The sequence below is a fragment of the Sprattus sprattus genome, assembly GCF_963457725.1.
Source record: "Sprattus sprattus genome assembly, chromosome: 4".
Classification (NCBI taxonomy): Eukaryota; Metazoa; Chordata; class Actinopteri; order Clupeiformes; family Clupeidae; genus Sprattus; species Sprattus sprattus.
In genome coordinates this window covers 39,127,000-39,140,193 of record NC_137923.1, presented here as the reverse complement: position 1 = coordinate 39,140,193, position 13,194 = coordinate 39,127,000, and the positions used below count along the sequence as shown (strand labels likewise).

The 13,194-nt window shown below is 42.1% G+C and overlaps 1 protein-coding gene across 2 annotated transcripts in view; it reads right to left on the bottom strand.

Moving 5' to 3' along the window:
- calcr (calcitonin receptor) overlaps positions 1-13,194 on the bottom strand; it is a gene marked incomplete at its 3' end in the record, with an annotated part of 66,525 nt that overhangs the window by 50,054 nt on the left and 3,277 nt on the right. Inside the window, exon 1 of one of the 2 annotated variants that reach the window (XM_080837872.1) lies at positions 12,691-12,703. The exons of the other annotated variant lie outside the window; for it this stretch is intronic. Of the gene's footprint in view, positions 1-12,690; positions 12,704-13,194 lie in introns of those variants that run through there. 2 annotated transcript variants of the gene reach the window in all.

Sequence of the window (13,194 nt, the reverse complement as noted above, 5' to 3'; positions counted from 1 at the left end):
ACCATCAACTTAAAGTCAGGTGCACGACCGCAACGTGCACGAGTTCTTAAGTAGCTCTTAGGAGCTGTTTACGTCAGGTTAACCTGTTTACGTTAATTGCTGTGAAATTAGCTAGCCTATAGGGTTAGCGTGCGTATGTATGCGTGCATCGAACGTGCACTGTGCACTGAATTCGGGGCGGGGATAGTAACGCCACCTCCAGCAGAGTATTTAAACTGTGTTCCCATTGTAAGGACATTTATTACGATCTGTCTGAGAGTGGGCTGTCAAAGCTAGCATCATCGAAGTCATACAGTACAGTAGGCTACATACATTCAATCAAATTAACCTACATTTGAGTCCAACTGCATGACCATTCTTACCAAACACTTACCCTTACAATAAAGAAGTGATCCTATTTCAACCATAACTTCATTTTAAATAATGTCTTTCTTTATGACATTTAGTTTTTAGTTTAGACAGCAACGTTGACATCTACAGTATATTCAACTGCATCCACTACATAATCTCAAACTTTATTTGTTGGTAACTCTCCAAAAAGGCTACCATTAACACATTTCTTAATGAAAAGGAAACATGCATCACAATAATACTTCAGTGTAACCTGTACCTATGTGGATTGCAAATATGTCTTGCCATTACACTACCCAACAGCTCTATGTCTGCTAACACTACAGAATGCATAATTCCTACGGGCACTGCACTAGTTTTGTATAGCCTAATCTTTATTTTCAAATACTCAATATTCTTTATTTCTATTTTGATGGGAATAGGCAGGTGAAACAATGACATTCTCATGATGTGCTATACACAGAAACATCGTTTGGATTTCTTCTATAATAGGCTGAACGACACCCCTGGATAAGGTGTCGAGGGGGTTGAAGCGTACGTCATGCGTGACTGTATGAGCTATGAAACTAGCGATTTAAAAAAAGTTTCAAAGTAGAACATGGTTGCAAATATATATGTATACAGCTGTGTTGAGCACGAAACAAGCAGCTAGCTAGAAAGCTACCATATAAGCCAATGGAGTGGTGGCATAAGTGCTAATTGTGCCTTAAAACTACTGTTTGAAAGCTTCAGTTAAGACCTACATACTCTGCATTGGTCGCGTAGCACATTTCAGATCAAACCGAGTCATTATAAACATATAAAAAGTTGTGTAGATAGCTTTATTAATGTAAAATATTCCTCGCTTCAAGTAGCCATGTTTTTTTTTTTTATTCCCCTTTCTTCCGAACGACGGTCGAACGACGCCCCTGGTGGATTAAATCGCTAAGTGTGAAGTTACTACTGGTTCTGACCACACGTAGAATTCTTCTCAACGAAAGATACACTTAAGCAAAGTGCCGCGTCGGGAAACCCGTCTGCAACGTAGGATTCCTCTTACGAACGATTTCAAGTGCTTTTTAGGCTAAGTGCGCGTTCGGGAAACGAGGCCCAGAATTGTAGACGTAAAAAAGCAGAACTGTTTGTGTGGTATAATAATAGAAAATATTCGGCAATAACCGCCAGCTTGGTCATTGTCGTTAGTAATTAATTTCACAACAACAGCCTCTGATCATTAACGGAAAATACACGGGATAAAAACAAACGATTTCTTATTTTATAGTTCTACTGTTGTTGTTGATGATGATGTAATGGCCTTGTAACATCATAATAAGCCGATGGTAATCTCCACAGCCCCTCGTAGAACCATGCAGGTAAAGGTGAGTCGTACGATCATCCGATTAGAAAGGGCGTGTCTCTCGTGAAGTCGTACGAGGTGAGTTGGATAACCATGCAAAAGCCTTAACAGATCCATCCAAACTTGCAATGAGTGTGCTGCCTGTGCCCGTTACCCAGGTTACCCAGGTCTATGGCCCGTTCTGGACCTGGCCATAGACCTTGCCAAACTTGTTTATTGGCTCGAATACTCAAGGCAAATTTAAAACTCAAACTCATGAAACCTTGATTGGTCCTTTTTTAGTACACATTGGGCCTCATTCTCGACCTTTTTCTGTAATTCTTCAGAAATGTTTCTTACACGACTTCGCAAAAACAACGTAAGAGAAACGCTTCCGCTGCATTCCCGCACGCTTGAAAATGTGTTCATAAGCAGCCGAAGTCTTCTCAGCTGGGTTCCTTCCGATTAGCTTCTTAGATTGATGCGCGTTCTCGTGAAAGTGGATTTGCATACATACACGCCCTGCCAGCTCCTTATTAGGAGACGCAATTTTAGAAACGTGTGCTGTCGCAATCTCCCGAATCCACCTCGTAACAGGTGTTCATTAATAAGGTGGAGATATTGTATAACGTTGAACGTCCGAAGTCCGTAAAACACATTTAAGTAGTCACTTTTTTTTTTTTAAATCGAAAACTAAGCACCATAGGTGTGAAGACCGGTCCCAAGTAAGAGTATAAATTGTTGTCCGTCCTGCCGTTCGAAATGGCCACCATAGGAGTGAAGACTGGCCACCAGTAGTAGTATAAATTGCAATGAATTCATCCCTTAGTTCTTAGAGATGGAGCTTAGTGTTTATTTATTTATTCACTTACATTTGCAGTGTTCATGTCATTCACAATCAGTCTAGCAGACGCGGCCTTTATCCAAAGTGACGTACAAGGGAAAGAACAGTCAAGCTACGAGCCATATAGACCTAGTGTAACAATAAACACTAGGCCTACCTCGTAAAATTATGACTATAAATGTGAAACGTAATTGTTAATGATACAAATATTCTCGTATTTATTATTATCATAATTATTTTAATCCGAGGATGTCTGTAGAGTTGACGTGAACGCAATCACCAACGGGTTCTCACAAATTCGCCCGTTAACCCTTTTACTGTAATACGGAGTTTTTTCAAATGTCATTCCTCAACGCGATTCCTCAAATAACCACAAGATGGCCCGTGGAATCCCATTTGAGAAGATTCCGGTAGAGTTACGACTGCTATTTCGAGTTCTGAAAGTTGTCTGAAGTTCAGAAGAAAGCACAGAAGAAAAAAATAACGAGAATGCAAATGTTTTCATAAATGTTTCCGAAGTGGAGTTCCTTCTGAAATCCTTCGGAAAGTCTTCCCAACTGCTGTCGAGAATGAGGCCCAATGTCCCTATTTCTGCTCCACAACCCTACCGGCCGCCTCGGATATCTAAAACCACTGAAAGGAAACAAGCTTGTTTCTCAGACGATAAGTGTCTCATCCCACAAATCCCCCCAGAGGAATCGGATGAGGTTTTCTAACTGGACGTTTTACACCGCCAGTAGCAAAATGCACAACAAGCCGGCCAACCCCATCAAAACTATAAATTGGATTTGTAAAATCTGTGCCCCTCGGCTGATTCGGAAGAATGTAACACACCGGGATAATCTATTTTCATTAGACCATTTAAAGACAAAGTCTTTATAAAAGACCCATCACACTTACAGTATATTGCCTCATTGCATGTAATGTGCTGCTGGCTCAAAGGTGTTTTCTACTACTTCTTTTCGCGCCAACGGAACCCATGCCTAAGTTCGACTTCATAAAGTGTAGAGAGCGTTTATTAAATCAAGCTCATAAATTCAATATGCCTTTATTTAATATCTTGAACTGAGTGGGTGAAGATACTAGTGTTGAAGTATAGGCTATAGGGCTATGAGAGAGAGAAGATGAAATTATACCCCACAAAATAGGACTGTGAACATGAAATCCCAGGGGCATTGGATGAGGAAGTAGTCATTCTCCTCTCCTCTTCTCTCACGATGGTTGAGGCAGAAAGAAATACCCTCTTACACCGCAAAAGCCCAATGAACTGTTATTTTACGTCAACTCAAGTGGAAGTTGGAGGATTCAGGAGAGGGTCGACTTTGGCGCTCTGGTATTGATTTGCTCTCTTGAAGAGTACACCAGTCATAGTGCTGGGAGAGTTGAGAGACTCAAATCCACAATGACAGGAGTAAGTGAAGGCCAACCGGCCTGTCCCCCGAGTGCGCAACGTTTTCGTAGACTAACCCCGACCTTCATTTCAAACAAAGCTTGCTCCTCAGCGTGGTCCAGGGCAGGTCGGTCAACCATGTCAAGTGCACTGGTGCATCGCTCCAATATGAGTGATATGTGTGTAGCCAAGTACTTAATTTCTATCTCATTCGGCCTGAACCCTCCTGTTCACCCCGCAAGTGATCGGCAGGAGCGCCAACTAACACTGCCGCGGATCGGAGGGGGGCTGAGCACAGTGTTGGGCCCTCGTTTATTTCTTTAAACATGATAGAAGTGGAGGTGAACTCCAGGATGTATCACTAACAGTTATCATAATATACGACAGACTGAGTGAAGGAAAGGAGGGGGGGTGGAGAAAAAAGGGGGAAACTGAACCAGAGATGGAGGTGTTTTCTTTTGCCCACTGTGGAAGGGTTTGGGGTTTTCGTTTAGGAGGGGTGGTGTTGAAATAGAGGTGCAGCATGCTTCCTGAGGCCCTCTCTCCGGTGTGGCCCTGTAATAATGTTCTTCCCCCATGATCGGCACACCAGCCGTGCTCCGAGGATAGGACTTAAGTGCTGTTTTACACCACGGCCACACATCACTGAAATTACATGTTCTTCATCACGAGATTACAGCACAGAAAGTGTGAGAGAGAGAGAGAGGGGCTCAAGGAAGTACTTCACATTAATGGCCTGGCTCATGCATACATTCACATTTATTTCAGACACAGAGAAGAACATGCACTGAACGCTATGGTGTGATTTAGAATGTTCTAGAAATCCCAGTGTTTTCCCCACATGCCTCAGCTTTCCTTTTCATCTCTCCAAAGTCAACAATCTCCCTGTACTGGCAGTAACTTAAGTCATGTCATTCTTAGTGGAAAACATCCTAATTATTCATATGGATACATCACTGGAGGAGATCAAACGTTTGTGTATTAGTATTGTTTGCCATAATTTATAATTCACATACACATGCATGACTTTGTTGTAAGCATCTCTTTTGTGGGTCATTTAACTTCAGTCACGGTACAAATTCCCTGTGATCAGGGGGCAGATTGGTACATTTCCCTCCTTCACTCCAAGTAATAAAAACATGTGTGTTAGGCACAGCAAAGTGCCCAAACGAATGGCATTTATATGGCTAATTTTCCAGAGCGCCTTGCTCTGAGTTCAAATGCAGGTTACATGCAGGAAAGTCCTGAAACATATTATCAAGTCAATCGGATGTTTCTCAAAATAGATGACAGGCCAACTTGGGTTTCAGCTTGCCTGAAGGCGCTGTAGGGACAAAACAACATGTGAGTTGGTGAAGCAGACAGTGTTTTTAGAGGTCAAGCAGCTACCTGCTGTTTTGGTTTCAAAACAGGCCTTTTGTTTTGGGGGATCAGAGACGAGAAACCTAAGCAGTGGCAAACATCCGCTCTTCCAAATTGCATCCTCTCAACATCCGTTGGCAGCGGTTTCACGTCATGGTGATGGCAAAGCCAATCTGCTGATTACCTTCTCAGTCAAAACCTCTCCATCTGCCTGGTAATAAAATGCATGATCTTTTTAAATGCTGTTGTCAATCAAGCATTTGTCTCTCATCTCTCACAGAGCCATGTTCATTGTGATGCAAACAAAATTACAATCAAACCCTTCAATCAATTGAACATAGCAGCACTAAGGAGATGTCCCCCTCTGGTAGCATTAATATTTGAAATCCTTTAGTGAGTCTCTCTCTCTCTCTCTCTCTCTATCATTCCATCCTTCCCAATGGACACATCGATTTGTTGATTTGTGTTGGTTCTGCTAACATGCACACGGGTGTTTTGCGGGGAGAAAGACCGGCGCCATTTCATCATTGCATGTTCGGCCACAGAGAGCCGGCCCTATCCTCTCCCCTCCCTCGGACTTCTCAAAAATCCCCCCCTTAAATCTCAAGTCAGGAATTTGTCAAGACAGCAGCGGATGGATTCAGAGAGGCACCAGTCCTTTATTTCCTCCTACATGGCCATAATGATATGCTCTACCAGCACTTCAATGTGTAACATGTTAAAGGCTTAATTTGAAAAATGGGTCTTCCTCGAGGAACAGCGAAGCTACTGTTCAGGGCAGGCAATGCGAAGCAGATAAATTAGGAAACTGTAAGTTAGGAATAGGGGCATTAACCAACTCTGGGGTCTGAGGTTACTGGACACATAAATCAGAGGCACGTTTTTTTCTAATAAGATAAGCCATTTGGAAACTTGGGGAAAGAGGAACTTGGAATTACTCACAAACTACAGTATCCCTTTAGGGCGGTTTGGGTGTAGGGATGAGTGAGTGGACAAGGAAAGGATTTGACTTTATCCCACAAGTCGTCCACAGATTTCAGGCTGGAGGAAGCCACCAGAGACGGCGGCCACAGTTAAATGGTACGTGTGAGTAAGAAAAAGCTTAGGCGAAAGCTTATGTGTTCTGTGAAACACACATTACCGTAATGTACCCAACAGACAGGAAGAGAGGAGGAGGAAACCCAGAAATAGCTTCCTGAGATCAGATGCAAGGGAGAGCACCAACAAATCAATGAATGCGCTCGGGATATATCAATCCTGCAAAAGGAATAAACTGAACAGATAGAAATACTGCAGTCTTTTCTTCTCTTCGTTAACTGACTTTTGAACCTAGAGAAAGCCGTGACAGATTTCTAAACTGAAACAAGATTAAACTGTACCCATTTTCCACCAAGATTTATATGGCGTATTTGTGTATCATAAAACCCAATTGCGAGGTGACCCTGGGGGGAAGTCTAATCTAATCTTGTAGTTCCTTTCTGTTTGTTGTTTTTATTTTTTTTATGGCACTAAGAAATGGCGTAAATGTCTCTGAAACACTATTTCGGATGCAAATGCCATATCTTTGAGAACATTATGACAATCACAAACAGAAGACGGGTTTGAGTGGGGGCAGCTGTTGCTAAGCAGACAGAGGAAATGAATGTTGAACGTTATCGCCTGGCTGCTGTCCGACCCCACGCCAAGTGTCAATCAGCTCACTTTCAGCACATTTGTTGCCCAATCCCTCTCTCTCTCTCCTCTCTGTGTCTCTCACTATGTATCTTTATGTATCCCTTTCACCCCATATTTGTGATATTGGACCTTGTTTTCCGACCCTGATTAGTTTCAGACAACTTTGCTCCACAGTGGTGGTAGCCCATTAAGACACACCAGAAACTGTGTTGCTTGCTGTATGCTTTTGAACCCTTACCGCAGGACTGGAAATACTTTGGATACATAGCTTTTCATTCATTAGCCTTGACACAAAAGGGTTTTCACAACTAATAATCCAGTCCTTGTGCTCACAGCACAGCACATAAATTCACTAGGAACAGCTGTCTTGGCAGTAGGGTGAAGTCATGCAAATCTTTGAAAGAACTCAAATCTGATCAACATGGCTGTCGGCCTAATCTCAATCATTAATAAGGTCCATAAAAGACACAAATTTACGGCCTCACACTAATCTTTTAGTACACGATGTATACGCCACTCTTCGAGAATTAATGCAGTCCCCTAAAATCAGGAATGATTTCTACATTACTGAAGTTCCGTAGAAGACTTTTCCGACAAAATGACTTGCTACAGTAGGTTAGAGAAGGTTGAATTTTTTTTTTTTAAATAGCCATACAAGAACATTTCCCACGCTATAAATCACTATTAAGCGTGGGTTGCATGCTCACTGGCACAACTGTTCTACTCTGGTCATTATAGTGTCACATTACGGAGCGCTGCACTGAAGACTGGGAATGGCAGGCCCTTGACTTGGAAAGAAAGTGGTCACCCAAACAATAATCTAGAAGATGGAAATACTCATCACCTTCAATGTATTATTTTTCTCGTGGGAGATTCCATCAAAATTTTCAACGGTAGCTTATTGTAAGACACCATGGCAATGAATACATAATATCAGCGGAGTGCAGCTGACTTTAAATGGCCTGTGAGGCCTCCTAAACAGCAGGACCAATACGCAATAGCCATCTTTTTATTGCATACTACCACATACGCACACAATTGAAAAGACGAGTCTCGTTAAAAAAAATGCCCTGGCTATTTTATTACGTGTCAAGACATGATTTTGCTCATTTCGTGGCCACTGGTCCATTGACCCCCGTGGATTTATGCCTCGTAGTGGAGTATCCGCCTTTGTCTTCTCAAACTGACCTTTACAGATGTTTTAGCAAACCACTTGACTCCCAGCGCTATGTTAACAACAGAGTGTCCTTTTATACCAAAAAAAGGCAAAAAAAAATCAGACTGACGAAAGCACATTATGAGTCCAGCAGATGCTTAGTTTAGGGAATTGAGGGGAACAGAAAGCTTCTTTTTAATCTGGAAAACATTTAGTCAAATGCACTCTAAATCTGCAGGGACTGTGAGTGTACCCCAATGCTCGGCTGTACAGTAGAAAATGATGAATTTATGATAGTCAGATCTGTCAGCTTGACAAACAAATCCCAAAGAACATGGATGGAAGTCTGTAGAGGAAGTTATGTGACTGTGAAGTAGATTCAGCTGGGAAAAAGTCAGCCGCAAAAATACAAGAACAAAACAAACACGGATAGAAATTGCCATGCCAGTTTCCATTCTCTCATAAAGCCGTCTCTCATGTCCGTCATAATTATTTTAATAGGTGACGCTATTTGGATAAGGGGAAACTAAAGTAAGGTGTGATGTCCAGTACCGCTCGAAGAATGGTCTGTGCCTTTTTGAAGCATTTTTCACGTTTCTAATAGGAGCTGACTGAGCGAACATGTGCTCTTGCCAGCAGGGAAAATATGCTGTTTGGACACACACAAACACACACACACTCTCTCTCTCTCTCTCTCTCTCTCTCTCTCTCTCTTTCTCACTCTCTCTCACACACACACACACACTCTCTCACTCTCTCTCTCACATTCACATACACATGCACACACACACACACACAGGATAGCATTAACGAAACTGGCCTTGTAATAACCACTTAGGACAAAGGGACTGGCCAGGCTGGTAAGTGTAGTCTAAATTACCCCACTATTAACGAATCAGCAGACGAGCGAAAGCTAATGCTTTTTATGGGCTGCAAAACCATCCACAGAGACTCTCTCCAGCTAATGTGTTCTGGTCCGCACAATATGGGGTACACTAGGAGAATGTCACCATATGGACTGTGCTTCCATCTCACAGCACCATCTATGCAATGCATCATAAAAATTATATTACTTCTCATGATTTTAAATGGGTTTGAAATGAAAAGATAAAATGGTGTGAAAGGACAAATCGGTTGAATGGCAAGTTCTTAATTAACTTGTCACTTGATGTGATTAATAAGAAGCTTCCATTCAAGTTTACAGAGTAGACATGAGAGACAAGGGAGAATTACTACAGAATCACAGGGGATCAAATATTTTATCACTCGTCAGACGCAGGTTTGTTCCTGTAGTAAAACACTGTGCGTCAGTGACTTGTATTTTATTATTTTCCTTCAAATGTTATAAAAGACAGCCTCTTGTCTTCCTTGTTTAAAAGAGTATGAGTGAGAGAGAGAGAGAGAGAGAGAATAAAAACAGTAACTGGTGATGTAGAATGTTTTGATGAAGCTTTCATGGTTATATATCTCTGACTACACAGGTAAATTTAGAAGCAAAATCCTCCAAAGTCGTTCCTCAGTATAATTTAATGTTTTTTGCAGGGGCCCAGAAGCAGTAAATACTTCAGATAATATTTTCAACAGAAAGCTATGAGAATAGTTTGATAAGAAACATGCCTGAAAGAAAATGTGCAGTGCAGAGAAAAGATTTACCTCTGCAAAGAACTTGTCGGAAGCTACTCGGGTTCTAGGGAAGTTGGATGAACTGACATTGAATTAGAACGAATTTAATGGCCCGAATCAACATATGACAAGTTTCTTGTGTATATTATATTTAATATGTATTTATTTGTTTATTCATCTTTATACTTACAATGAATTAGTTTATTTTTTACTAGAACATTCAATAGATCTACTACTGGTACAGATATCATTGCCCTTCAATTAAAATTCTCAATATAAAGATTCAATGCCTCTGAATATCCTCCCAACTAGGTATAATATTAGACTATTTTTAATGATGTGCTTATATGAGTTTGGCAGTTTGCATTTAATAAAGTGTAGCGTTTTTTATGGGAACTATGTGCTGCCTTGCAAAGGCATCTCGGAGCAGCCGTATAACTCAATGTCTGCCTCCTGTCTTGTCAAGAGGTAGACTTTTTGCATTCTTTTCAAGCATGCTTCCAATTATAGCTGAGAGGACAAATCTGTCAAAAAAGATCTCTCCCTCTCCTCACTCTCACACTTTCACTCTTTTTCTCTCTCTCTCTCTTTCTTTTTCTTTCTTTCTTTCTTCTTTCCGTTCTCCTGCTCAATCTCTCTTGCATCTAAAACCATGCCTTCATGTGGATCCCTCTGAGAGCATAGTAAACACGAGCGACTACATTACATTGTACCGCTGCATCTCATTGTTAATCAAACAACATGGCATCAACAGTCTTACAGCACTTAAACAATGGGTGAACTAAGTTTGTCTCTGCCGCTGTGTATCATCCCTATTTTATGCACGCTGTTGAAAATGAACTAATGAGAGGACTCTTGAGTGGTGAGTGCTGATGAAATTGTCTTGCAGAGTTACACACTCCATTAATGCAGAGTTGGGGGCTAATACATTTTAATGAAAGGGGTAGTTAAACAGGCTGAGCCCGAACACAATAACTAGCACAGTAACCATTTAGGTACCTCTGTGACAGCTGGGTGACACCAACAGACTGTGCACAGTAGCACTTAGTAACTAAATCTCCAGGAATAGACAACTAAAAAGATGGGTATTTAAAGGCCATATGTCAAAGCTAGCAACCCACTATGGCAGTTGAAATCCTACAGTTATAAGCCCTGACTGTCATGGCAGATATTTCAGCAACCAGGAGGTCTTATCGTCTGACACATTTTTCTAACAATGCCAATCTCTCATCACAACTTGTTCTGTTCCCACGCAGTGAGAATGAAGACACGTTGTTGAGTGACAGAACAACAATTGAACAAAAAAAAAATCTTCAGCCTGCATACACACACAACCCCCCTCGGAGGCGAGATTTTCACTCCACGCAGTGGGCACGAGGCTTGCAGCCTCCAGCTGAGAGCCTTGCTGAAGGAACAATTCTCTCGGATTGGGACAACCTCCTCCATCCCTCCCTCCCTCCCTCCGCTCCAGCAAGAAAAACGGTCCGACAGCTCCGCCGAGAACGAGAATAGACAACGGCAGTGTTTTGTGACAAATAGCCTACAGATATCACCCAGTGCCCAGCGGCAAGCCACAGCCGCCACACGGGAGCCATTTTCAGGTTTTTTGAGGAGCCGCATAGGTCACCGCCATTCCATGACGAGTCTCTTGGTTCTCATTTTGGGAACTGAAAACGTAAGCTGTGGCTGCAGTCAGCCATGAGTGGGATAACCATACACCATGTTCACAGGCATTTATAGGCGAGAGGTTGAGTGTTCCAAAGACAACAAGGCCTCCATATTACAACATGTCAACTGTCCTCGTCCTTTGATTCATTGATCTCAGTCTCTCTGACATTTTGTTGTTCAGGCTTGTTACAGGCTTTCACAGTTGCTTTAACCTTAATGCAGAAAAGGACATTTTGGCAGCAACAACTCATGATGCATTTTTTTTTCACACTTACAGTAAGTGTTCAGTTAAGTGTTGTAGCCATCGGATTGGCAGACAAAGAGGTGGGAGTATACATCCATTCTGCTATTCTCAGTATCACCTCTGTGTCTTGGTGATTGAGATGCATCTTTACTTGTTTTCTTTTTTTAACATTTATATTTGAATGCAGGGATAAGTAGACATCAAAAAGCAAAAGAGCGGAGTTACAAGGATAAAAGCCAAAAACCAAGGCTATTGATTTCCCTCATCAGGCTTCCTCTTCAGGCCCTCAGAGGGACAACCCCCTGGGTCCACATTCAATTCGTGAACACTGATCACAAGTGATTGGACTTAATAGAGGACTTTTTGACTTGAAAAAAAAACAGTCACTCAGCCAAGGGCAAAAATACGTAAGGTCACACAGCAGAACAGCAGCACATTCAAACTCTCTGACATTGTTTTACGCTTTACACTGTAAACCCCACTGCTGCAGTTACTGTTGCTTTAGTTTTTATTCAAAATAAGCCCCGGTTTACCCACAGCGGCTCCAGCGTAGCAGCCTCAGGGTGACGCCGAACGCAATCAACAAACACCCATTGCTCAAAAGGCTTTATCAAACAAATCTCACTGTCAGACAAAGGTCTGAAATGAAAGTCATTTCAGCTCTGCAGGGGAAGCGATAGGATCTCGCAATGAGTCATAAAATAACGCAGATTGTATTTGTCTATCAATCAATGTAGGCGCCCCGCTACTTTGAAAGTCAGCTGAAATCATTTTCACACATCAATGGATAAACTCTTTCCTGAATAGATTAAAAGCGGTAGCCCTTTTCAAAGACAACACAACAGATGTTTAGCTTGACATTTATGAGTCCGAAAGGGACCTGAGAAATGGGAATTGAGATGGCCATCAGGTCTTGTGCGTGTTCGAGCGACAACATTTATCCCAGTCCTTAATGAAAAATCCATACTAATCGTGTCCAGACCTGACATTCTACCTCAGGTTTTAATGATTAATGGCTCCAAGTTGGAACAACTCCACAAATTACACATGCACAACCACTTACGACCGATGTCTTAGCTGACAGACTCCAGGGCTCAACTGGGAAGACACAGGCGTTGAAAACCATGGGTTCGTAATCCCTCTGTTCAGATAAACCTTCAACGGGAGCTTTCACCTTACACCTGGACCTGGAAGTAATTAAGAATGGCTGTGGCACTCCACAGCGAGAGGAAAAGCAATCAACTGTCACTGACAAAGATGGGAGCACTGGTCTAAAGATAGAACTGAGAGAATGTGCTCCCAAAACAGAGAGAGAGAGAAAGAGAGAGAGAGAGAGCGGGAAAGAGAAAGACAGTTAGGGAAAACGAGAAAGAGGGGGCAGCTCGATGCACAACCAATGAAGCATCCTCTTGTCACACAATGCATGTGTCTAAGTGAAGAAATAGACTGAATCAAATAGGATGCAATAAAACGGGGCAACAGTGCCCAACCTGGACACAAGAAAAGTGACTGCATTAAAGGAATGCGAAATCAACTGCACGGGAAGGAGGCGAGCAAAACAGGCAGC